The 26,537-nt window shown below is 47.7% G+C and overlaps 1 protein-coding gene across 4 annotated transcripts in view; it reads left to right on the forward strand.

Annotated features, from left to right (window-relative positions):
- The first annotated feature begins 14,670 nt into the window (after positions 1 to 14,670).
- LOC308551174 (neuroligin-4, X-linked) overlaps positions 14,671 to 26,537 on the forward strand; it is a 132,211-nt gene continuing 120,344 nt past the window's right edge. For 2 of the 4 annotated variants that reach the window (XM_081125590.1, XM_081125593.1), the window contains exon 1: positions 14,671 to 15,015. The gene's annotated coding sequence lies outside the window, so the exon portion shown is untranslated. Of the gene's footprint in view, positions 15,016 to 15,604; positions 15,626 to 16,804; positions 16,892 to 26,537 lie in introns of those variants that run through there. The other 2 variants (XM_081125592.1, XM_081125591.1) reach the window with 2 other exon arrangements.

Here is a 26,537-nt window from a genome sequence, read left to right on the forward strand (position 1 = left end):
ATATATATATTTCTTTCATTCTTTCTGTCTTTCTCTCATTTTTTAAAAATATTTATTCCTAAACTGTCCCAAATACATAAATCTAGGTCAAAAATTTAAATCTGTTACCCAGCAAAACCATCCCTGGATTGACCTAAATAATGTTTTTGTCGTTTTTTTTGTGTGTTTTTTTAATATTCAATATTATTTTGAATTAGTTTCAGGTGTGCAGCACAGGGGTTAGATAATTATACACTTAACAAAGCCATCCCCCGGATATTTCCAGGACCCACCTGGCATCATCCATAATTATGACAATATTCTTAAAATAACATTTTTTTTAATATGTTTTTATGGATTTTAGCGAGCGAGGGGCAGAGAGAGAGACAAACATCGGTGATGAGAGAGTCACGGACCGGCTGCCTCCTGCATTACGGGGATCGAGCCCACAACCCGGGCCTGTGCCCTGACCGGGAATCGAACCCTGACCTCCCGGTTCACAGGTGGACGCTCAGCCTCTGAGCCTCGCCGGCGGGGCTGCGTGTGTTTACATTTAATTTCCATGCCATTTTTCCTTGCTTCTAGCACCCGACAACTCCTTTTTTAGGGAATATCGCTCAAACTATCCATGGGGGCCGGACACCAGGGTGGCCCCATGGCACCCACGCCCCAGGGCCCATTCCCTACGAAACCCGCTCCCCTTAACCAGGGGCGGGCCGTGCGATTTGCTTCCAGCGTGTGAGCCTGCTGAAGGGGTTTCCAGGGGTAAGAAGTGCCCGAAATCGATGAATGCTGGGTTTGCTAATAGGAAGGTTGTCTACGGGGAGAGGAGGGTTTGTTCCAATCCAATGAAACACCTCAGCATAGACTGAGCCCCGGAGGCGCGGAGAGGCCGTCTCTGCAGGCATGTGGGGGACACCCAATGGGTGAGCCCCTCGGCGGCCTCTAGGAACTGGGGACAGGCCCTGTGACCAGCAGGCAGCCGCCACCCAACCGGAAGGAAAAACATGGGACCTCTCACCCTATAGGTAACACGGGGGATATATTTTGCTGACAACCTGAATGAGTTTGGACATTTTTTTTTTTTTTTTTTTTATTTCCACTTGCAGAGGAAAACACAGCCCGGCCCGTAGCTGGACTGTAGCCATTTCGGATGCCGGGCTCCGGTCCAGCGAAGCCGTCCCTGGACTCCTGAGGCCTAGAAAGCAGGAGACAACCGGGCCTGTTCTTTTCAGCCCCTTGGACCGCGGTCACGGGCTGAACAACAGTCGAAAACGAAGACCGCACCTGTTTCTAAATTTCCACCGGTTTACACCCTATTGATAACAGATCCGTGCCTCGCGGCGGGATCATTGATTTATTTTTTTCAAGTGGGAGCGTTTGCAGGGCTTGACTAAATGAGATAGAATGAATGAAAATGGAGTAGAGCTTTTTAGGATAGCTCACCAACCGTTGGGTGTGACGGGTCACTTTTCCCGTTTAATGCATTCAGAAAACATTTTTAAGGAAGGCTGGGCTTTCCTGTTACCCAGTCGAGGAACGCAGGCGCCGACGGGAAATTGTCAGAAATAACAAAATGCTGATAATACTTATGAGAGCTGCAGGCCCACCTCGGAGATACCTCGGGTTGGGCACCACACCCCGGCCGTAAAGAGAAAGGGGGCCATAGAGTGAGTCGTGCAAATTTTTTGGTTTCCCAGGGCAGGTAAAAATCTATCTTTTCACTATAGTCTATTAATTGTGCAATAGCATCATCTCTTAAAAAACAAAGTGCGTATCTTGCCCGGCTGGTGCGCGGTTGAGCCTAGATCCAAAAACCAGAAGGTCGCAGGTTCGATTCCCGGTCAGGGCACCTGCCCAGGCCGCAGGATCGATCCCCGGCGAGGGGCCTGCAGGAGGCGGCCGATCAAGGTTTCTCTCTCTCTTCCTTCCTCTCTAAAATTAGTAACAAACGTTTTTTAAAAAATACTTCATTGCTCAACCATGCTAGCCATCGCCTGAGCCTTCCATGCGTCGTAACCCTCCTGCTGGTGGACAGTCTTACCTTCAACGTATAAAAGTGCGATATTCCCCGGATCCCAGGTCGATGCTCAACCGCTGAGCCGCAATATCCCCAAAACACAATAAAAGGGAGATGAAGTGAAACAACGGGTGCGTCTCTAGTGCCGACTGGGAGACCGTTTAAAACTGTGATGTTGAGAGTTTGCGCGGCCGGAGGACAGAGCTTCATTTTGGCTTCGGCGAGGGCCCCAGGGGCCCCAGGGTGTCCCAGCGTTTCGAGGCCGGGGCCTTGTGGATGGTTCTGGGTGCGTGTGTGCCTGATATCTCAATAGCTGCTCCGTCAGGCGGACGGCGGTTAGTTTGCACAAAGGCCGCCGCTCATTTATTAGAAGGCTTTGGCCTCGTAATATAAGGCAGAGAGAGGGAGAAAATCAATGAGTTCGCTTCTAAAATCGATCGATCGCTGAGGGTTGGGGATGAGCGTAGAGAGCACATAATCGCGGAGAGCTTGGGAGAGGAGAGGCCTCATATTTAAACCTGTCACAAGGCCCGGGGAGGGTCCGGGGCTCGGAGCGCCGGGTGTCTTCAGAAAGTCCTGTCTGTCTGGCGGGACTCACAGCGGCTCTGAGGCGTAGTAAAAAAATACTAGCTGAGCAATATTAATTTATCTTTATTGTTGAAAGTGTTACCGACGTCCCCCTACTCCCCCACGGACCCGTCCACCCCACTCCTGACCCTCCGCGGGCCTTCCCCCCACGATTGTTCGTGTCCGTGGGTTATGCACAGATGCATCCAAGTCCTTTGGTTCGTCTCTCCCAACCCACCCCCTTCCCTGTGAGTGAAATTCGTCAGCCAGTCTGCTCCATGCGTCCGTGTCTCTGGTTCTGTTTTGTTCGTAGGTTTATTTCTTTAGATTCCACATATGAGGGAGATCGAGGGCTGCTTGTCTTTTTCTGCCTGGAGCAATATTAATTTCTTAGCATGATGCAATCGATACTTGAATAGTAATAAAAAAAAAATGAGCCTGGCAGGTGTGGCTCAGCGGTGGAGCATGGACCTGTGATCCGGGACGTCTCGGTTTGATTTCGGGTCAGGGCCCATGCGTGGGGTGCAGGCTCCATCCCCCATCAGGGCCGCGCAGGAGGCGGCCGATCCGTGACTCTCTCATCACTGATGTTTCTATTTCTCTCCCTTCCTCTGTCTGAAATCAATAAAAAATCTATTTTTAAAAAACCAATGGTAGTGATATTTGTATTAAATAGGTACTCGAAGTCGCTCACTCTGCTAAGGGCTCTAAAAAATAAAATCAACCCTCGCCGGGCCGGGCGTGGCTCAGCGGTGGAGCATCGACCTGGGATCCAGGCGATCGGGATTCGACTCCCAGTCAGGGCACATGCCGGGGTTGCGGGTTCGATCCCCAGTCGGGGGCATGCAGGAGGCCGCCGATCCATGACTCTCTCATCATTGATGTTTCTGTCTCTCTCTCTCCCTCTCCTTTCCTCTCTCTGAAATCAATATATATTTTTTAAAAATAATAATAAATAAATAAATAAATAAAATCAACCCTTTATCCACATAACGACCCTAAGATGCAAGGCTGCCAATTACACCCACCCATTAAGGAGCCAAATGAGTCAGAGAGAAGCAACGTGTGTTTAGGATCATAGGCAAGGTGTCAAACTCTCTCCTTCTGGGACATAAGGGACTGTTACATGTATCAGTCAGCTCTTGCTGCGTAACATATTATCCCGGATCGTAGCAGCTGAAAACATTCATTAAATCACACCATTTAGTATCCCTCCGGTTCTGAGGTCGGGGTTCTGGGTCGGATGCTCACGGTCTCAAGGGCACAGCCGGGTGCTCTGTTACCCGCCTCTCTGGGGGGTGAAATCACACGGGTCCCACGGCTGTCACCCCTCGGGCTGCTCATTCCTTCTCTTCTACGGCTGGAGTGTGGCATTTTCCTGCCCTGTGTGTGCTGCGGGAGAATCCAACTTCTCCCTGCTCGTGGGAGTGGGGTTCTTAGGATATACCTAGAAAATGAATTTTCTAAGACGCGCCCAGGGGAATGAGTGGTTTTTATTGGAGTCGCACTCCTTGGGTTGCAAAGCCCCCCGTCCCTTAATCCAGTCCTGAAAGAGGTGCAGCCGGGCTCTAGTAGAGCCAAAAGCAGGGCCCGTGTCCAGAGTTTCCGTCGCATGTTGCAGCTGAGGGTCCAGCTCAATGCTAAAGCTAATTAAAGTCCATTGCGTGGGTCCCACGTGGGCATGAGCCACGTGGGCAAATGCAGGGGAGCGAGCCCCCTGCCACCCGCAATCCAAGGGGGCCAAGAGCCGAGAGAGGAAAACTCCCTTTATCCAGAAGTTTAAATACTCAGGTTTCCTGCCCTCGCGGTGGCCACACCGACTCTGGCCAATTACCTGTTTCCAGGTGTGACTGGCAGACAGGCAGGCGCCTGCCCACGTCGCCCAGGCCTTACCAGGCCTGCGTCCGAACTGCCTTTGTCCAGGCCCTTCCGCCGTCGGTCAGGAGGGAACAGACTTGGGGAGTGTTCAACGAGCCGAGCTGTATAAATAGCACCCCTATATTCTCTAGTCTCCCCTCTACTCTTCTCTTGTTCAATAATAACCAGTTTATGGCAATGGCATCATTTGCAACAAGCTCACATTTCAAACGTCCGTTTCAGAACAAGCATCATTCTCAGAAACATCCTTCGTGCCCCTCGAACACCGGCTGCTAGGACACAGAAAACCATATGGTACCTGAAAGATGTTGATTTACAAGGTCCCTAAAGCATTCCGGCAGAAGATGAAAAATGAAAAAGGAAAAAAAAAAAAAAATCACACCAAACGGGTGAAAACAGGGTGAGGTCACAAATGATGATTTTTTTTTTTTTCATGCCGATGTTGAAATTTCAGGCGCCGGGCTTTAAAAGCTCTGCAAATGTGACAATCGATTTAAAGTTATTTCGTGAGAACGGTGGATCTTATTAAATGTCCCGGAGGAATAAAAATGCCATTTATCAAAAAAAAAAAAAAAAATTATGGTGCATGAAGTCAACAAAAAAGATGGAACGTTCTGCCCGGGGATGTCGGAAGGAAATGTCCTTCTTTTGAAACCTACACCTTGACCTTGGCCTGTGAGCTCAGCGGGTTGGGCGACATCCGGTGCAACTGAAGTTTGATGGTTCGGTTCCCGGTCAGGCCCGAGTTGCGGGTTCGACTCCCCCAGTAGGGGGCGTGCAAGAGGCGGCCGATTCATGTTCTGCTCTCACATTGATGTTTCTCTCTCTCGCTCTCTCTTTAAAAATAAACAAAATGTATTTTAAAAAAGAAAGCTACACCTTGGATAATTTCATAGGGGAACATATAAGATACATTTCTGGCTTTATTGTTTCTTAACACGGTAGCTACAATGTAAGTTTTCGAAGAGCTGTTTATAAATTAAAAGGAGATGTTGAAGGCTGACCTTGAGAGTGCAGCAGGTCACATCTAAGGTCATAGCGACACTGAGTGAAATCCCAGAAAGACGGGAAAAGAAAAAAATGACTGTGGCTGAATTTTCTTTAATGGTATCACTTTGTGTAACTATGTCGTAATCTCATTAACGACATCACCTCTCCCTGTAACCTGGTCGCGTAGTAAAAAGGAGCTGTGGAAATTCAATTAGGCGGAGGAAAGCGTTAACCCGAGCACATTTGATTTTAAGGCTGAAGCAATTAGAGGGAAAGCAACACTCATTTCATTATTTTCGCTGAAATAAGATTATCTTTGGAACCCACTTGGCACTTTCCAAAAACACTATTATGCTCGTCTCTGCTCTCGTTCCTGTGTCCAAATATATATTTGGGGAGCGATGCAGGCGCAGATAGATGTGCTGGGCGCCGAATAGCTGAGGGGACGGGGAACGTTGAACTTGATCGTCGGGAAGGTGTTGGGTGATGATTGTGCCTGAGCACTTTGCTCTTTGTAACTACAGGATGGAGCCCTAGGGCCAGTCATCGGGGGGCCCCTACGTCCTTCGGTCTTTGGCGTTCCCCTGGTAATAGGGGATCCTTTTCAAAGATCAAGGGCCCATCCCATCCTCTGTTCTGATGGCCCATCACCACCCCCGGGGCTCTCAGTGGGGGTTGCAAATTCTCGCCCGTCCCCGTTTGGGCCTGTGGCGGCCCATCACGCGGTTTCATCTCACGCCAGGGTTGCGGGTTCAATTCCTGGTGTAGCCCATTGATGTTACGCTCTCGCGTCGATGTTGCTCTCTCTCCCTCTAAAAATCAATTTAAAAATATTTAAAAACAAAGAAACATCAGCTGGGTAAAACACAACCATAGTAGTGATTCCTCTCTTGCCCAATTTTGTGGATTTCCGAGCAGAAAAGAGGAAGGACTGTGAAGAGAGAGACGCTCTGGGCGACCTACTGTTGACGTTGGAAGTGCGTGATGCCAAATCTCTCTTTACATTGTTTTTTTTTTGTTTATTTTAAGTAATTTTAAAATATCTTTATTGGTTTCAGAGAGAGGAAGGGAGAGGGAGAGAGAGAAATAGAAACATCAAGGATCGAGCCCGCAACCCGGGCATGCGCCCCGACCGGGAATCGAACCGCAATCCCCTGAATCGTAAGTCGATGCTCAACCGCTGAGCCACGCCGGCCGGGCTGTTTGAAGTGATTTTAATATTTTCTTACTCTTTAATTTTTTTTAATTGCACTTTTGTCTTTTGGCTGAAACTATATGCCCAATCCCACCGTCCGCTTTCTCAGATATTTTAGGCACACGCGTCGCTAACTACGGTGATTTGGAATTTATGGCACCAAAGGAAACGACGGTTCCAGAAACAGAAGGTTAATTATGTTCAGTGTGATGCTCGATGGAGGCTCCCATGTCTCACGCTGACTGTTTTGTCTGCCCATGAAGATGACAGAGACAGTGCCTCTGTTTGTGTGCCCTGTGGGGTCTGATACTTAATAAACAATAAGCGCAACAGCGCCGTGTACAATAGTCCCGTCCTGCTTAACAAAAATAACCTACTTTAAACAGACGGCTTCCTTGCTGAAGGCCCCGTGCAACTAAGGAAGAGATTTCTTAGGTTCCTGTCTCTAGATTTTGCGAAAGAATGAATCGGAGGGAAGAAATGCGAAAGCCCGGGCGGGGTGGGAAATCCCGTGACGTTAACGTGGAAACGAACATGTGTAAATCGAATTTTTTTTTAAGTAGACGTTCATGTTTCAGTTTCTGGGGGGAGAGTTGAAATCTGCTTTCCTTATTTATTTATTATTTATTTATTTACTTATTTATTTATTTTTATAGATCTTTATTGATTTCAGAGAGAGGGAGGGAGAGGGAGAGAGTGAGAGAGAAACATCAATGATGAGAGTCATTGGTCGGCTGCCTCCTGCTCGCCCCCTGCTGGCGATCGAGCCCCCAACCTGGGCATGTGCCCCGACCGGGAATCGAACTGCAGACTCCTGGTTCATAAGTCGATGCTCAACTATTGAGCCATGCTGGAGGGTATTTATTCTAAGCACTGGGTGGTGGGGTAGCTGGATCAAAGGATTAGCCAAAGAACATAGATGCATAAGCCGTAGAAACAGACAACACTGTAGTGATGGCCAGAGGGAGGGGTGGCAGGGGCTGGATGGAGGTGGGCACGGGGGGGTGGGATGGGCGACATCTGTAATAGCGTCAACAATAAAAAAAAAAATTTTTTTTTTCATCACTCAAACCTGTTGAAGCTTGCCTTCATGCCCAGACCAAATCAAGAGGGACTTAATGGCCGGACCAAATTGGATGCTCAATTTCAAGGTCTAGAAAATAAATTGAGTGTGCTTTCCATTCAGATGACTGCAAACCTATCAGGGCAGCCGATCAACAACAACAGAAAAAAAAACACACACACCTCCATTTCAGCTCTGCGTTCCCTCCGGCTTACCCCAAAACAGAATCAACTTTCTTTGCTTTCAAGTGTTTTTAAAATTCACAGGATGTATTTTATTGATTTCAGAGGAAGGGAGAGGGAGGGAGAAACATCAATGATGAGAGAGTCATGGATCGGCCGCCTCCTGCACGCCGCCGACTAGGGATCGAGCCCCCAACCCGGGCATGGGCGCTGACCGGGAATCGAACCGCGATAGCCCAGGTTGTAGGTTTATGCTCAACCGCTGAGCCACATTGGCCGGGCTCCACAGTATTTTTTTACGGCAATGGTTCTTTTGGCCATAGTTAAACTTGTTTGGAGATAAACACTGGAGTATTTCAACAGGTGGGTTAGCAAGAAGATTCGCGGAGGGTGGGGTGGAAGGAGGAGAGATCATTTGTTCTTCTCATTTTCCAAATGAAAAAAATAACCCCAAGGGAAGACGTTGTCTCAAATGGTTATGATACTGATGTAATTAGTTATTAATAAGAGAAAAGGGAGGCCAGACGTTACAGGCGTAGCCATGTGGGCAGCTTCACCAGGGAGATGCAACGTCACACTCCCCAGGGAAATATCGGCCCATTGCCTGCAAAACACTGGGGGAAGGGGTTCAACAAAGGGGGAGATGGGTGCACATGCGGTGAACTTGGGGTGATGTGGGGAAGCTGCCTGTCAGTCAAACCTGGAAACAAAGATAGTTGGCCAGATGGGCTGAGGCCACTACGAACCTGAGAAAATTTGGGAGTACATCGTCCTCAAACGAAGGAGTTCGCTCTCTTGGCTCTTGGCACTCTTGGGTCTTGTGTGTCTCTCTTGCATTTGCCTGGGTTCCCTCCATAGCCACATGGATGATGGCCCTGTGGACCCACACACAGCGGACTGATGGACTGTGGCGGGGAACACAGACTAAGCTACCCTGATGCTGGATTGGACTGAGCCCCAACACGGAAAGGAAACTCTGGGCAACGGCTCTAATCCCTGCTCTAATGAAACCAAAATGGGCCGTCTTCCGTGGTGGGGCAAAGAGAAATGGGACCAGGGATTTAACTCCATGCAAATAAATATCATTCATTGCCTAGTGCGAGTCTCAGAAAATTCCTTTTCTCATGACATCACAAGAAGCCCAGTTCCCCTGGCAACAGGTGGGGAAGCGGGAGAGCTCCCCGCCGATTACAGTTTTATGGTGATTTGTCTTAACGGGAAATACTCCCGTGAAAATTCAAAAGGCGACGGGGCCAAGCTGTTAGACTTGCGACCGTGAAAGTGAAGCTGGGTTCCTAGAGGTTATTCAGGTTTCCCGTGTCGTTTTCCTGAGCTGATTCCCCAGGGAGCATTGCCCTGGCTGGTGTGGCTCAGTTGGTTGGAGCATCACCCGAATCACCGAAGGGTCACAAGCTCGATTCCTGGGCAGGGCACATACCCGGGTTTCAGGTTCAATCCCAGGCCCGGGTGGGGGGGGTTTAGGAGACAACCGGTCGATATTTCTCCCTCACATCAATATTTTTCCTTCCTGTCTCTAAAATCAAACAAAATCATGTCCTCGTGTGAGAATTAAAAAAAATTAAATAAATAGGCAGTGTTCAGACAGATTATTACTGAAGATACAGCCGACTCCACCCAAAAGGCAGGTTGGAAAAATTCACTTGTCAACAGCTCAGACTGACCCGCATACAGTTGCGGGCGCCTCTCCAACGTTTTGCAACGATAAGGACCTCGTTATTTCTAGATTTCAAGTTCGTTCTTGGCCCCAGCGTTTGGGAAAGCCCTTTAAATATGCTGCGACTGAGCCCTTGGGTGGAAAAATTCCGTTACGCAAAAATTACCCACTCCCCGAACAAACACCCGTGTTGCCCGTCAGCTGCGTATATACTTAACGCGAGCAATTTGCCGCCGAAAGGCTCGCTGAGTTTATTGCCATCCAAACATGTAATTCTCTGTGATCCTAAAGCGTTGCGGAAACAAAGCGAAGTTTCCTCGAACGCGTCTTTCCACGCGTAGTATTTTAACGGCAACTCTGTGGTTGTCGTCCCCAGTAAAATTGTCAGCCTCGCCCCCTGAGTGACGACACAGTCAGAGAAAAAACCAGCTACGGCAGCAACGAAATCCTAAAAGAGGTCTGACGGAAGCCCTCTAAAATTTTGTGACGCCTTTATCTCTCAAAAGGGCGATGTAAATGTTTAAATTTCTGTCAACAAAATGCACCTCCTTAATCTCGGCGGGGTGGGTGTGTGTGTAATTTTATACCCTTTAAGGATAGTTTCATAAGCTGTTGGCTTATGATTAACAAATAAAAGTTTCCTGACTCTCGATGAAGATCGACAGGGATCGAATGTGTTTTGATGTCTGGAGCTCAATGAGAAGATCTGCTGCAGCCTGGCCAGTGCGGTCCAGTGATTGAGCATCAAGCCAGGAACCGAAGGGTCACAGGTTCGATTCCCGGGCAGGGCACAGGCCCGGGTTGCTGGCTCCATCCCCAGTAGGGGGCGTGCAAGTTTCTCTCGCATGGATGTTTCCCTCCCTCTCCCTTCCTCTCTCTCTCTCTCTTAAAAAAAAAAATCAATAAAAATACATATATATTCAAGAAGATCTACTGTAATGTTGCCTGACTCATTCCCATTCTGAGAAAGGCAGGTCCGCTTTCTCAGATTCATCTATCGGGGTAAACGGCTGTACTGGGAACTGTAACACCCAGGGAGCTTTGGGCACCAAGAACGCTGACTGCATGCGTTTGGTCCATGGTCCATCGCGTTGAAAAGTTCTTATGGAACCTTCCAACCTGATCAGGGAAAAAAGAGGAAACAGAATCTGTACGTTATCGAAAGATATTGTCTGGTGCGTTGGAGTGATCAGCGCATCCAACTTTTGTACCTGTCTCCTAAACCTATTAATAAAATCCCAGGCACATGCTAATTGGGTGATCCTTAGTTATCTTGATCTTTTATAACCTCTGTCTTCTCTACGTCTATGTCTTTTTCCTCAACTTTGTGAAACTGAAATGATTTCCCAACTCTGCTACCCAATTGTCCATAAAAACCTTGTTTATCTGTGAAGGATTTTCTCATATCCCTACAGGAAGCATGCTATGCCTCTCATATGACTCCAACCTAACATACATCGTATATTACCTTGGGTTTTAGTAATTGAAGAGCCTGATTTATTACCTTATTGGATTTTAAGTACCTTATGTAGTATACATAGTAGCGTGACGCAATATATAAAAGAGTATATATTGCCACTGCACTAATAATTATTATTTTACTTAATCATATTTCAGTGTTGTTTCAACCATTGTATTAGTAGAGACAATATGAGTTAGTGTTGCCCAGGGGCATAGCTGGTTTGGCCAATGCTACATTTAGAGTCGATAGTGTTAACCTTACAGCAACATTGTATCAGAATGTGATCGACGGAGATAATGAGATGGAATCATCAGAAAGAGCAATTGTATCATATAAATTACATTTCAGATTTCTCCCCTTTCTCTTGTACCAAGCCCAGCTCATATATCCACGGGTCCTTTTCGCCACCCTATTGTTTCATATCTTTTTACGACCTGTTTCCCTCTCTTGCCACACTCCGTAATTATATTTTTGATGAAAGCACAAAGAATTATACCCTTACCTCATCCAGAGAATCCTGGATTTAAAACAGTACAACTCCATGCTCGGTATTACAATGTGCTCTCCCATTGGTTAAGAAATGGTGTGTTTCATTTTCTCTCTTCTGACCCTGGCCTCATGTAATTAGGATTAGAAAAAAAAAAAATTTACATTCACTCTTTCTTAAAATAATTACCCTGTCTGCGTAAGTATTCTTTTTTAATCTCAATAAGATCGTTTGGACAGAAGTGAGCATGTCCTTGCCTGACCTCTCCCAGGTGCCATGTCCCAGGGAAGCGACCTGCTAGCCAACCAGCCGACCCACACACTAAGACACGCATTGAGACTTGACCCGTGAATCTGAGCCCTCCCTCCCAAATTCACTTTTTCCTTGCTTTAATGTATTTAAAAATGACCTCTTTTATCCATACCAATTGATTTTTAATTTTCTCCTGTCTCTCAATCTCTGTCGTTTATGACTCAGTTTCTTTAGGACACCCATCTTTGCAATAGTCTCAGAAAATATTTCCGTTGCTTTCTGTCTTGTCCCTTCCCGATGCATTCTCCCGATAGCCACCAGAGTGACGGTCTTAAAATAAATGTGATTATTCTTCCTCTATCACCTGCTTAAAATATATGATTGGGTCCCCACTGCCTACTGGAGATAGCCCACATTTTAGGCAAGGCATTCAAGATCTTCATAGATAGGCCCTGCTGGCATGATTCAATGGTTGAGCATCAACCTATGAACCAGGTCAGGGGTTCGATTCCCGGTCAAGGCGCATGTCCGGGTTGCTGGTTCGATCCCCAGTAGGGGGCGTGCAGGAGGCAGCTGATTGATGACTCTCATCATTGATGTTTCTCTCTCTCTCTTTCCGTCTCCCTTCCTCTCTCTTTAAAATCAACACAAACATTTTTTATTTTTTATTTTTTAAAGATCTTCATAGATAGGTCTCAGGACATTCATTGACCCTCTAGGCTAATCTCTCTTCTTTCCACACTCTATTTATCATTCCTTCTTTGCTCAGAGCTCTCTTCCTCCAAAGACGCCTCCTTCAAGACTCCACTTCCATGGGTCCGTATGAATTCATACATCATAAGACTGTCTCACACCTCCTTAGGATCATATTTTTTTCTTGTGCCGCTGGCTACCTCATTTATGAGGCCGTGTGCGCCTTCGAAAATAAATGGATGGCTTGCTCACAAATGCAATTTCACTGCTTAGAATTATGCCTGTGCTAAAAATAAGACGCTTGATGCATTTATAAATCAATCAATTAATTCATTCTTGGCAAAGTCAATCACTTTCTGGACGGCTATCTGTTACTGTGTTCAAGCTGAGGCTGTTTCTAAACAATACATTGGGAAATATATATGTTTACGTCTATATTTTTGTATCTGTATTGATGTATGTCACCAATTTTGGAGAGATTTTGAGAGCAAAGCGATATTTATTAGCAATGCTATTATGTTTTTGGATCTTAAATATCTATCCAATAGAAGAAAATATGTGCTTATATAAAACATATGTTTCTCCCATATTGAATATACATATTTAGTATATGTGTTTTATATCTCACTTTAGTAAAAGGTGTTGTCATACATAGTATCTCACTTAATCACCCCCAGAAAACATATAAGAGAGCTATAATTCATCCCTGTTTAACAGATCTAGTCTCTAAGACACACAGAACATAAGGGACTTTCCAACCAGTCCAAAGGAGCGAGGGCAGGCCCTTGATATGAAACAAAGTCCCCTGACTCGGGGCCCATCGCCTTCCCCACTATTGGCCATGACCCCCAACATTCATTCCTTCTCCTAAAACTCGTGAGAAACCCCTAGTGATGTCATCCAACCAAATAATGATAACAGCTTGGGTGCCTTTGTTTGCTTCCTAAACGCAGAAGCAATTGTGAGGTCGGCCTACGGGGTAAGTGACAGGACCCTTTGTTCTCCCGTAAATAAACCCATAAGTCTGTGAAATAATTTTGAGAACAGCAGACATTAATTTAAAGGGTCTTGCCTGTCGAGTCCTGTTTTCACTCAGTGATATTGAGCTGATTAAGTTTTTTTTTTTTTTTAATCCTTACCTGATGATATTTTTTCCCATTGCTTTTCAGAGAGAGTAGAAGGCAGAGAGAGAGAGAGAAACATGGATGAGAGAGGGAGACATCGATTGGTTGCCTCCTTCACGTGCTGCGACCCCCGGGGCCGGGGATCGAGCCTGCAACTGAGGTATATGACCTTGGTCAGAATCGAACCTGAGACCCTTCAGTCCGAGGGCTGACAGACACTCTAACCACTGAGACAAACCAGCTAGGGCAACCTGATTACTTACATTTTCTGCATCTTGCAATTTTCTGCATGATTACCATCAAGCAATCTCGATTTAGAAGCTGTGTTCATATCCCCACACCACCATACAGTGCCCCCTCTTCTACCGGGTAGAGACTTCACACATTGCCCAGGTAACACCAGTTCTCTCTAACCCTACAGTTGCTATCAATCACATCATCTGGGCAAACTTGATGTCCAGTGGGAAATTCAACTCCTAGACCCCCTACAATCAACAGGGGTATTTAAAAATAACTGGCCAATAGTAGCAACATGGCCAGTATCTTATTGCTCAAAACCATTCCCTGGGAAGAAAAAACAAACACACAAAAGGCATCAATCCATCGGTCCAAGTCCTTTGCAACTTTGTTCTAATTTTGCTGCCCCTCCCCCCCATGGATATCATTGTTTCCAATAAAAAAAAAAATCACTGTAACATCAAGAAGAGTAACATATTGGTCAACCTGAGCACCAGGAGTAGCTCTCCATTGAAAGAGGTGAATTGAAAGAGTTAAAGATGTTTGCAACTGTTACACCGCGCCGAGGGCATTTGCAGAGCGCAGAGAAAACCCGGGAGCGCGCTTTTTCCGTGCGCCTCCGGTACCGGGGCCCAGGGTGACTCTCACCTGGGCTACCTACCACCCGGGCACCGGGAATCTCCCGGTTACAGCTGGTTTGCGCTGGGATTAGCTGCTCTGTGCACGGGCTTGTAGCAGCGGCTCTGGTTTCTGTAGCGATGGGGCCGAGTGCGGACATCTATTGGCTGCTGGCTCCCTGAATTTCATTCAGTTTTGTCCAATAGCGCAGGGGGAGCAGGGAGGCTTCGGGGCCACTCTCTCTTCAATCTCTCCTTTTCTTGCAGACCCGTCTCTCTCCCGGGTCTCTGTCTCAGCACAGAGCTCTTATTCAGACCTCGCTCTGCCCTTCCTGTTCCCACTGAGCGGCTTTTAATGCCTGACCCCTAAGACTATTTACGACACAAACAACGAATTTCCTGCGCGAAAGGCGGTGTCGGTGGTCCTTGGCATTCCCTTGGAGAAGCGAAGCTGGCCGGGATTGGAGCGAGCCCGGGCGCCTGCACCGAATGCATCTTCCCCAGTCGCACCTTCTGCACCTTCCTTAGGGTCTCCCAGGAAAATCCGGCTGCGTAAAAACAACGCTCCGCCGATGCAGCTTCTCCGCGGATGAGGTAGGTGCCGTTTTCACGTGTGTTCTCCGGGTTATTTATCTTTTTTTTAAGCCTTTGAAATATTCCGACTTGGATGCGCTGCCCAGCCAAAGGCGATAAGCTCTGACTACCAACGTTTGCGCTCGAACCCATCAGACATGTTTTTTCTTTTTTTTTTTTTTTCCCCGCTTTTTGTTCTGAAAATTTGGACAGCTTGATCTCCCATCTGTCGCTGCATTTCTTAGGTGTGGGACGCAGTGTGGACCCACGTAGATGGACGGCGTGTCTCGTGCAAGCTTCGTGCACGTCTCGACAGATAACGTTTGATTTAAAAAAAAAAAAAATTATTTTTTGCTTGTTTTGAGTTAAAAAAAAAAAATGTTTAAAAAATCGGGGACCACCGCGGATCGGGCGCGTTTTGCTGCAATGAGCTGTTTGAAAGGCTCCGGGGCCCTGTGTGATGTGTTTACAGAGTAGCGATGTCTTACATACAAATAAACAGAAGAGTGTGGCGGGGACAGGAGGGGAAAAAAAAAAATACATCTGCAGTGTACAGGAGAGACGGAGCCCACAGCCAGGTCCCTGCAAACCGGGGCTGGAGACGGACGTGGCTGGACCACTTCTGCAAACTGTGAGCAGCCAGGGGCTTCCCCTCCCTTCCATCTGTTTTCAGGAAACTGTCAGCTCCCACCTCCTGGGGGTGCTTTTTTGGGGTTAACCGGGGAGGAAAAGGGAAAACAGGTCTGGCTGGGGTTGCATGGAGCGGCTCTCCCCCGCCCCCCCTTTTCCGCGCGGGCCTGGGATAAGATGATGCGCGAAGCAGCGCGCGTGAGTGATGGGCACCCGGTGGGGTTTGCTGGGGAGCGCGCCGGGGACCCCGGGGGGAGACGCAACCACGGTAGCTTAGCGCTGCTTCTGCAAAGCCGGGGCGCAGGCTGCCTGCCCGCACCCCCTGTGCGTGTGGGTTCCGGGGGAAGGCGGGGGGGTGTGGGGGGGGGCGGGGGGGTTGCTGATGGTTTTCCTTCTTCCGAAGCCTTTCGGTGTGGCCTGGACCTTTCCGAGGGGCAGCAGCTCTATGGCTTTTTGGGAAGAGAACAAAAGTTGGGAGCTGCGGGGACGGGCTAGCCCGGGTCCCAGGGGGATGCGGGGCCCTGGCTGGTGCCCACAGAGAGCCCGGGTACCCCGGAGCAGAGCCCGCCCAGCGCACCGCCGGCCGGTCCCTTGCCCGTGGTGGGGGCTGGGGGCTGGGGAGTCGGTTCCAGTCCGCGGACCATCCCCACGGCCCTGGGCCACGTAACAAATACCCCCATCCCAAAGCTCTGGGCTGTCCCGCGGTTCTAATCATGGTCCCCCCCACCCCCCAATGCTTTCCCCGGCTAATCTCATCCGTCCCCCCGCCAGCCACCCCCCACCCCCAATTTCCTCGCGGCTCAGCTCGGCCCCCTCGCGCTCCAGCCGAAAGATCTGGGGGCGAAACCCGCAGCCTGCGGGCTGGGGGCAGTGGGGGTGGGCGGGGGACTGGGAGATGCTAAAAAAAAAAAAAAAGCGAGTGAACTTGAGTCCCTCGCTCTCCCCAAGGCCGCGGCGGAGGCGCCCCCGGCCTGCTCCCGCACCCGCGCGGCCCGACCTGCGGAAAGGCTGGCCCGCCGGGGTGGGGTGCGGTGGGGGTGGGGTGGGTGGGAGGTGTCGCTGGGCTGCGGAGGTTGCGGGGTCCCGGGCTGGAGGTGGGAGGAGGGGCCGAGGTCCCCGCCTGCGCCCCCACCCCGCGGCTGTCCCTCCCCCTCCGCTCTCCAGGACGCCAGCAGCCTCCCCGGGCGCGCTCGGCTCTCCCGGCTCCGGGGCGCCCGGGTCCTCTGCGCCCTCCCGCGCCCCGGCCCCTTCGCCCCACCGAGAAGCGGTAAGCTGCGTGCCCCCCGCGGGGGTCCCTGCGGGACCGGGGTGTGCGCCCCCGGCTCGGGCCCCGAGTGGCGCGCAGTCCTGGGCCCCGCGCTCCATTCGGCGCCTGCTCGCCGCCAGACACAGCGCCCTTTCTTCCCGGAGCGCGGGGGCGGCCTCCGGTCCCTCCGGCCCCCCAGCCCCGAGGCCTGGCCCGGGCCACCGTGGGAACGGATGTCCCTCCTGGAGGGCGAGGGGCCCCGGACGACGCCTTAGGCATGTCTCCGGCCCCTTTCCTGGTGGCTTTTTTTTTTTTTTTTTTTGGGCTGCGGTTTTCGTTTTTCCTGAGCTCTTCCTTTGAACTGACTCGCAGGTGTGGGCCTCGCTTTATTTTCGGAGCCTCTAAGCTGCTATTTCGGGGCTGGCTGGGGAAAGGGGGGGTGCAGGAGACAGCCTGCGGGGTCCAGGGAGTGCAGGTGGGGGTGGCCCCGCCGTGCGCCCCGGTTTGCAGCGTGCGCCCGCGCGGGGTGCGCGCCGAAGGCCCAAAACCGCGCGCCTGGGCGAGTCTGGGGGGCGCGAGGATGGCCCATGCCAACCTGTCCTTTGCACCCAACTTAAATTGGGGGGTTGAGGGTTGATGCGTGGCGGGGGTTGGGGGGGTGAGCGAACTAATAAGCAGGTGCTGCTCTTGCGAGCAGAGTCCACAAGGTGGTGGTGTGGAATCTTCGTTCCATTTTATTTTTTTATTTTTTTCTGTCCCTATTTGCTCAGTTGTGGGGAACGGTTTCCCGGGCTCCTGGCATACGCTTTCTGAAGGGGACCCACCATCCAGTCTGCCTGGCGTTGAACTGTTTTTTTTTGGGGGGGGGGTTGCTGGGAGGAGATGCGCGCCGGCTTCCTTCTCGGAGGCAGCACTTAGGGTGGATTTGAGGGGACGCAGCGGGTGGGATGGGGGGCGGGAGACAAAAGAGAAAAGTTTGGGGAGACCTGGTTACCTCGATGAAGCCGAATGTGCTGCTTGTGGGGGCGTCGTGCGGGCCACGCAGACGCGCGCGCTTAAGGCGTGTCCGTGGGCGCCTTTCTCACCTGCAAACACCTGAGTTTCAATCCGGACGAATCCGCAGCAGCTGCTCGGAGATCCGCCTGGTTCCAGGCAGAGGCTCCGCGTTTCCCTCCAGGAGGGTGGCAGAGCCCAGGGGAAATGACCAGAAACCTGCCTTTTTATTTTATGTTAGGTGCAATTGTCACAGATTGCCCAGAAACTTGGATTTCTTGGTGTGGGCGGGTGGACGGGGGTGGGGTGGAGAATTATTTCCTACCTTTCGTTGGCCGTGGGGAGAGGTTAACAGGGATCGACTCCCGAAAATGGCCAGGATCCGTCTCCTCCTTGTGTGGATGGAGCAGGAGATTGGGGTTGGGGCGGGCCCATGGCCCATGGCCGCCTCCACCCCTTCTTTCCAGAAAAAAAAAATTAAAAATCTGCATTTTTAAAATTTGTCGCCCAACTAAGAATTTCACCGAGGCCTATGCCAATAGATAGGCATATATATATATATTTTTTTCATATTACCAACTCAGTCTTCTATGAACCAAGAAAATGTAGATGACTATACACAGGGGTGGGGTAAAAGTACACTTACGGCTGTGGGTATGGAAAATACAGTTTATTCTTGTAGCATTATTTATTCATTGTTGTATTATTTTCCATACCAGCAACTGTAGACCTACTTTTGCCCCACCCTGTATGTGTGTATATGTGTGTCTATATATATATATATAGACACATAATATATATAGACACATAATATATATATAGGCACATAATATATATAGACACATAATATATATAGACACATAATATATATATAGACACATAACATATATAGACACATAATATATATAGACACATAATATATATAGACACATAATATATATAGACACATAATATATATAGATACATAATATATATATAGACACATAATATATATACATACACACATACATATATATAGACACATAATATATATATATAGACACATACGTATATATAAAAAACCACTTGACATGTAAGAAAATAATCAGGGCCATTTGACCAAAGTGGTAAATTACTACGTCAGTTTTAAATCACTGCACTCAAATGAGAATTTTTTTTCTTTTAAACCACATGATTTTGAGCAGGGAGTTTCATGATAATTAATGTTTCATAGCCATGGCTGTCTTGGATGCCCCTTTTCAGGTGTTTTCACATATTTTTCGTTGTGCTTTTTTTTTCTTTCCCTAAAGCTGACACTCCCTCGCCATCAGTTCATTTCTACCCCAATCTAAGGATAGAAAAGGTATTTGATAAGTGACCAATTGCTATCTGAGGTAGATACATTTTATTAAATTTTCAAGTGAATAGATCTGAGCTTTTCCTTTTTTGTTTTTCTTTTTTTTTTGGCTTGGAATGTAGACTCATGATAAGTATGTGTTTTGTCTTTTTATTTCTGAACTTGGTCTTTTAACTTTGTTTGCTTTGTGCACAGCTTCTAGCCTCTGCACATGGATGAGAGAGCTCGCTAATTGCACAGTGTATGGCTTTCAGGATGTGCAAGGGTCTCTCTTAAGCATGCTTTACAATACAGTGCATTTGCCCTCGCTGGTTTGACTCAGTGATTAGAATGTTGGCCCTCAGACTGAAGGGTCCTGGGTTCGATTCAGGCCAAGGGCATGAACCCCTGTTGCAGGCTTGATCCCCCGCCCCAGTCAGGGCACGTGCAGGAGGCAACCAATTGATGGGTCTCTTTCTCTCTCTCCTTTCTACTCTCTCTGAAAAGCATTGGAATATCCTCAACTGAGGATAAAAAATATTAAAAAAAGAAATATAAGTGCTTTTATATCCAGAACACAACACAAAACCTAGACAGAGGACAGGACGGAGGACCCCAGTCTGCCACTGGGGCCTCACAAAAGTAAACATTCCAGGGCCAGGGAGATGCCTTCGGTTTAAGGAGCTTCCATTTCAAACCCGTTTCACCTGGTTAATGAAGTGTTGTCAAGAACGCCACTTGTTGAGGGAACTTGTTTTATTCAAATGAAGTGGTTACAGGAAAATATTTTGAGTGCTTTCATACAGTCCCCTGCTTCTCTGCTTAAAACCTACTTAAGTCCCAATCTTGGTGACAGCTGACATTACTTATGTGAAAGTCTCATGCAAGGAACAGATTTTTGAGTATGGAAAACACACTCCATTCTTTCTATAATGGTTTCTGCCCTTAACAATATGCATTTTATTCCCAAATGAGAACACAATCTGTTCAGAGTCTAGTTTAAGTCAGAGGCCCATTTATTTATCTATTTATGTCTGGATACTGTATCTTTTCAGAGGAGAGAGTCCATCCTCTACTTGATTACGTTAAAGAATTCTAAGGCAGACGATGGCTACTATGTATCGAAAGCTGATATCTTAAACATTGTCAGCCACAAGTTTCCAATGCAGGATAGGGCTTTTACCCCATTCAAGGATAGAAAGCGGGAATGTAGAAACGGCAGGCCACGTGGGTCTGGGCAGTGAGGTCATCTGGCCTGAACTATAACCATTCACGGGCCATTCACTCCATGAATATTTTCCAGTCTTGTCATTTTTCTGTAAACAACCTACGCTGGGCCTTTCAAAGCCACCACTGTTCTTTATTTGGTGAATGGCAGGACGGACGGGAAACCCCCACTTCATTTTTTTGTGGGACGGGACAGAGTAGCACAAATGAACAGGAATGAAAAAAAAAAAAAAAGTGATCCCTCCCAGAATTTGCCTGTTTATGGGCTTTGAATGAATATATAACAGAAAGATTTTTTTTCTCACTGATGGTTTTACTAAACCAAAAATCAATGAAAAAGCTCATGAAATCAGCATGTGAATGGAAGGTGGGTGGTGGAGAAAAGCCAATTCAACTAGGGCTCTGATTTCAAACTTCTGATAGTTGGTGCTGAGTTCACTTGTCCCCGGTGTTTGCAAAACACCTGAGCACCACCTACCTGTGGAAATGGGCCAATCGGATTCAAGAATGAGCCTCTGTTCTGTCCCAGAAGTGGTAGCTCAGTGAACAAACCAAACCCCAACAAAAAAGGAGATATATGGTGCCGGGCTGGTGTGGCTAAATGGGTGAGCATCGAGCCATGAACCAGGAGGTCACATGCCTGGGTTGTGGGCTCAATCCCTAGTAGGGCGCGTGCAGGAGGCAGTCGATCAATGACTCTCATCATTGATGTTTCTCTCTCTCTCTCCCTCTCCCTTTCTCTCTCTGAAATCAAATATATATATATATATATATATATATATATATATATATATATATATTTTTAAAGTAAATATAAAATATATGGTAACGAGGTTGCATTGAATCAGTTGCAGTATAATTTAGGAAGGAAATGACTTAGAATGAGCCCTTGAGGCCTTGTTGGAATAAATTTCAGGGAGAGAAACTTTTATGTCAGCAAGGTGCTCATAAAATGACATGTGTTTTCACAGCTCTTTGGAAATGTGGGAAATGACCCCAGAGCTTGGTCTGGGTAGTTTTATTTAAAATTAGGTTATATAGACCCGGCCGGCATGGCTCAGCGGTTAGAATGTCAGCCGGCACACAGAAGGGTCTTGGGTTCGATTCTCGGACAAGGGCTTTCAGGTTCGGTCCCCGGCCCTAGTCGGGGCACGTGTGGGAGGCAACCAATTGATGTGTCTCTCTCACATCAATGTTTCTCTCCCTCCTACTCTCTCTAAAAATCAATGGAAAAAGTATCCTCCAGTGGGGATGAACACTAACAACAAACAATTACATTGTATAAATAGCAATTTGTCTCAGTCATGAAGTGCTGTTTTTGGATTACAAAATCGGGCCTTCCTGGCTCTGTGCGCTGATGTTGGCGATCGTGTCGGTGCCCAGAGGCTGATGGGTTGGATGCGGGGATCCCGGATTGTGACGTCATCGCCCAGGCGTATGATTTTATTTGGTTTCGTTATGATGAGAACCGTCAATACTGGGAGACCTACGCTCTTCACAAATTTTCACGTGTGCGCACAGTACCGTGTTGCTGACTGTAGGTGTGATGTCGGGGAGCAGGTCTCTGGAACCCCTTGTCTTGCTTAATTCAAATTTTATAGCCGTTGATTCATAACTGTCATCTCCTCCTGCCCCAGCCCCTGGCAGTCACCACTCCCCTTGTTTCTTCTGTGAATCGGACTCGCTTAGATAGCTGCAGGTCACTCCCTCATCCAGCCTCGTCTCCGTTTCTATTTTTGCTTGGTTGTGGATTTGTTGGGGTTTTTCTTGTTTGTTTTTTTGGTGGGTGAAGGGAGAGGACACTCAAGTCGATTCCTTTAGAGTGTGTAACTTTGCCCGCTGGTTTTCTACATTAAAAACAACAGAGACTTGCCCTGACCGGTGTGGCTAAGTCGTTGGAGCCTCAGCCTGTGTGCTGAAGGGTCTCGGGTTGGAGTCCCGGTCGAGGGCACGTCCCCGGGTTGCAGGTTCCATCCCTGGCCCTGGGGGAGGCGTGTGCCGGAGGCAGCCCACCTATCTCTCTCTCTCTCTCTTTCCGTCTCCTTTCCCCCTGCCCCCCTTTCTCTTTCTCTAAAAAATCAATGGAAAAAATGCCCTCAGGTGAACGCACACCCTCACACAAAAGTTGCAGGACTCGGTAGGATTTGGATCTCTGAGGAAAGCACCGGGGCGCGGGACGCTGTGATGGGCGCTGGTCAGAAGCCTCCGGGTGCATCGACGTTTATACCTGCGTATTGCTCTGCCCTTACAGCCGCGCCGGGATGTGCACACGGTGTCCTTTTTCCGTGTTTGGTATTTCAACACCGCCCGTGTTTGGGTCAGGACCGCGGGAGGCACTCGGATGACATTACCTTGACGCCCAGCCAGCGCGGGTGGCTGAGCTGGCAGTGTTCAGGTCTCGGAAACACCGCGTGGGTGGTGGTGGGGACCAGAGCCCATCGAGGCCGAGTGCTTCCACTGTGTCCAGGTTTTCCCACTTAAAAGAAGCATCGCTCTCTGAATGGGCTAGAGGTAGCAAAACATAAAAATCCGTGCACTTGAAGGAGCGAAATGTCATTGTTCTCCGGCCTTGGGAAGTCACTTGGGTTCGCCCTCATGGCTTCAAGGCACGTGGTAAGAGCTGACCTGTGTGGGTCTGCGTATATGTTTATATAGATGCATAGTCCCATGTGCATGTGTAACCAAAAGCTACTGCAACACTTTAGATCAAAGCAGAAATAAGCAAAATGTCAGAATGAAAGATGTCACTTTGCCTTTGTCGTTTTCTTTATTTTTGTCCAGACCTAGCTGATGTTTTAAAAATTGGTAATGCAGCCCAGCTGGTGTGGCTCAGGGGTTGAGCGTCGACCTATGAACCAGGAGGTCAGGGTTTGATTCCCGGTCAGGGCATGTGCCCGGGTGGTGGGCTCCATGCCCAGTCGGGGGCGTGCAGGAGGCAGCCGACCATGACTCTCTCATCATGGATGTTTCTATCTTTCCCTCTCCCTTCCTCTGTCTGAAATCAATAAAAACATTTAAAAAAAAATTGGTAATGTAAGTTATCCGGGATGGACCTGGACCACTCCTACTCCCCTTTGAAGGTGAGCACCTTTGTGAACAATGAGACCTAAATAGATAGACAGGGTGTGTTTCGGGGCAAACATCATTTTCTCTACATTTCCTCGAAGCTTTCTTTTCTTTTTTATTTTTATTTTATTTTATTTTATTTATTTATTTATTTAAATATATCTTTATTGATTTCCGAGAGAGGAAAGGAGAGGGAGAGAGAGATAGAAACATCAATGATGAGAGAGTCATCGATCGAGCCCGCAACCCGGGCATGTGCCCTGACCGGGAATCGAACCCCGATTGCCTGGATCCTAGCTCGATGCTCAACCACTGAGCCATGCCCGGCCGGGCTTCTTTTCTTTTTTTAAAAAATATGTCTTTATTGATTTCAGGGAGAGGAAGGGAGAGGGAGAGAGAGAAACATCAATGATGAAAGTCACTAATTGCATGCCCCTGACCGGGGATCGAGCCCACAACCCGGGCATGTGCCCTGACCGGGAATCCAACTGCCATCTCCTGGACCCTAGGTCGACGCTCAACCACTGAGCAATGCCAGCCGGGCATTCTTTGAGCGGTATTTTCTAACAAGGTACTGTCACCCACGTCTACGGTGAAATGATCTATATCCTACGTGTGATAAAATACGGCCCTTTCTTGTCCGTCGATACCGTGCCTTTGTTGCCTCCCGGGATGGAGAGTCTCAGGATGTTTACAGGGCCAAACTGCGCACTGTTTTGAAAAGGTAAACTCCTAACCCTTTTATCTGCCTTGCAGGAGATGCAAGTGTTTCTTTCTTCTGTGCATAAGAGCTCTGCTGAGAGGCCTTCTATTGAAGCCTCTGGCACAGGAGCCGGATACATTGTATCAGCACAGTAGACAAAGTAGCCTTTTCGTTCGGGGAAACGCCAGAAGCTGGAAGGCACAGAGGTTGAGAAACTCATAAATGGCTTCTTTGTGACCTGGGTCCCTCTGGTCCTGCAGGTTGCCTTTGGGTTCTAATTCTACCCGGGCGTTTGGAGTCCCAGGCCGCCTGCAGAGGGCACCGTCCCAGCCGACAGCCAGAGGAGGGGAATTAATGGGCAAGGGTTTCCCATCTGGGTTGTCGCCTGGCCCCAGCGGAGTGGGGGGGGTCTTCAGAAATTCAATGACACACTCTAAGTCTGCAAAGAGATGCGGGTTTCTGGCGCGTCCATCTGCTGGCAGGTGGAGCCAGGGGCCTCAGAGCAGGTACGGCGCCTTCGCAAAGAGCGGTTGCCTCCACAAAATAGTTTTGTTGGTAGATGATCTTGAGAGAGTCTTCGTCGTCAAACTTAGCTGAACCCCGTTGAACTACGTATAAGCATTGCTCCATTTTTGTATTTATATATTTTCATATTTATATTTATACGCCATGCATTTCTATAATTGCATTTATATCAGCTTATGAAGAAAGCATTTATTACCTAAACTCACTCTATTCCAAAATTTATCGGAAAGACTTTTTATATATAATGGATACAATTCATTTACCACTGTAATGTATTATAGTGACGTAATCCTTTAATATAATATTACATACGATTGTATCTAAATGTATAACCTATCTAATAAGTTAATGTAAATATATAAAAATTGATGTAAATGTACATACAGTGTAGGGATAGATACATAGATGAGATAGGTAGATAGGCTAAGAGGTAGGCAGTCGGATGCACATTTTTCCAGAAGAAAAGGTGACCTATGTGGTTAGAATTTCCAGGCCGGTCCACAGTGTCGACACTCATGGGTCCTCGGGAACGACAACGTCCCATTCCAGTGCAGGGGAAGAGCCGTCAGTGTTACCGTAGTAACAAGCATATCACAGCTCTCAGGGGAGCTCAGTTAATGGGTAGTCAGTGGGGAAATCTCGCGTCAGTGGGGACATATGTGGAACCGCGAATCTTCCTGCCTGGATGGCCAGGCATCTTCTTTCCCTGGAATACGAGGCAGCCTCTATCCGCGATGGCGTGGAGCTCGGCGGGAAAGACCCCTGCTGACCCCCATGGGCGTGCTGGTGGGTGGCCGTGGCACTCCTCTAAGCACCCGCTTGCCTACTGGGGGCTGGGTCACTTGGATGGCCTTGCTCACCCTGGAAAATTCATATGGTAGGTTTGGAAATGGAGTTCCTCAGGATATAGTCAATGTTTTCTGGAAGCTAGGGTCTCACTCCAGCGCCAAGTAGTTCTTTGTGTCCATGCTTTCATGCATCGCTTTTATTGAGCATGTACTATGTGCTGGTTGTATGCTGGCAGCTGAATTTAGTGTTGGTAGGATACAGATGAATTAGGTGTCTATCTGCTCCCCAAAATCCCGACCTATGGGAATGTTCATGAAAAGGTTATTAGGGTATTTAGTTCTTGTATATATCGCCCCTTCCCATTTTCTGGTATGTGTTTATGTGTGTGTGTGTGTGTGTGTGTGTATATGTGTGTGTGTGTGTGTGTGTGTGTGTATATATATATATATAAAGTATATATATACATATATATAAAGTATATATATATAGATATAAATTATACACTTTAACATAAGGTAGTAGAGCTTGGCTCATTAATTAACATCCATCCCCTATGGTCTTTCTTTAAAATCAATAAGCAACAGGTAGATATTTCAGCATTTCGAAGGCATGAACAACACCTTGAATTCCAATGTATCCGAGTATCAAAGACTGTAAAATCACAGATGATTGTCTCGGACTCTATCACCCCTCATCAAATCTGTTTCCAACCATTTAAGGTATTTTAGCTTCATGAAACAATGTTGACAACAGACAGTGACACTCATACCGGTGAGCTAGGGTTGCTGAAATAGGAAGTATAGATTGCATTGTCTCAGAGGAAAAAACTAAATTTAAATTAAAAATTTTTTTAAATGAAAACATGATAGTAATTGTTGGGAAGATTTCCTAAGTCAGGGATTTTAAATATATTTATATTTATATTTATATTTATATTTATATTTATATTTATATTTATATTTATATTTATATTTATAAATATATAAGTATATAAGTATATAAATATTTATTCATTTATTGATTGATTGATTGATTTCAGAGAGAGAGAG

Source organism: Miniopterus schreibersii (genome assembly GCF_964146895.1).
Source record: "Miniopterus schreibersii genome assembly, chromosome: X".
In the NCBI taxonomy this organism is placed as follows: Eukaryota; Metazoa; Chordata; class Mammalia; order Chiroptera; family Miniopteridae; genus Miniopterus; species Miniopterus schreibersii.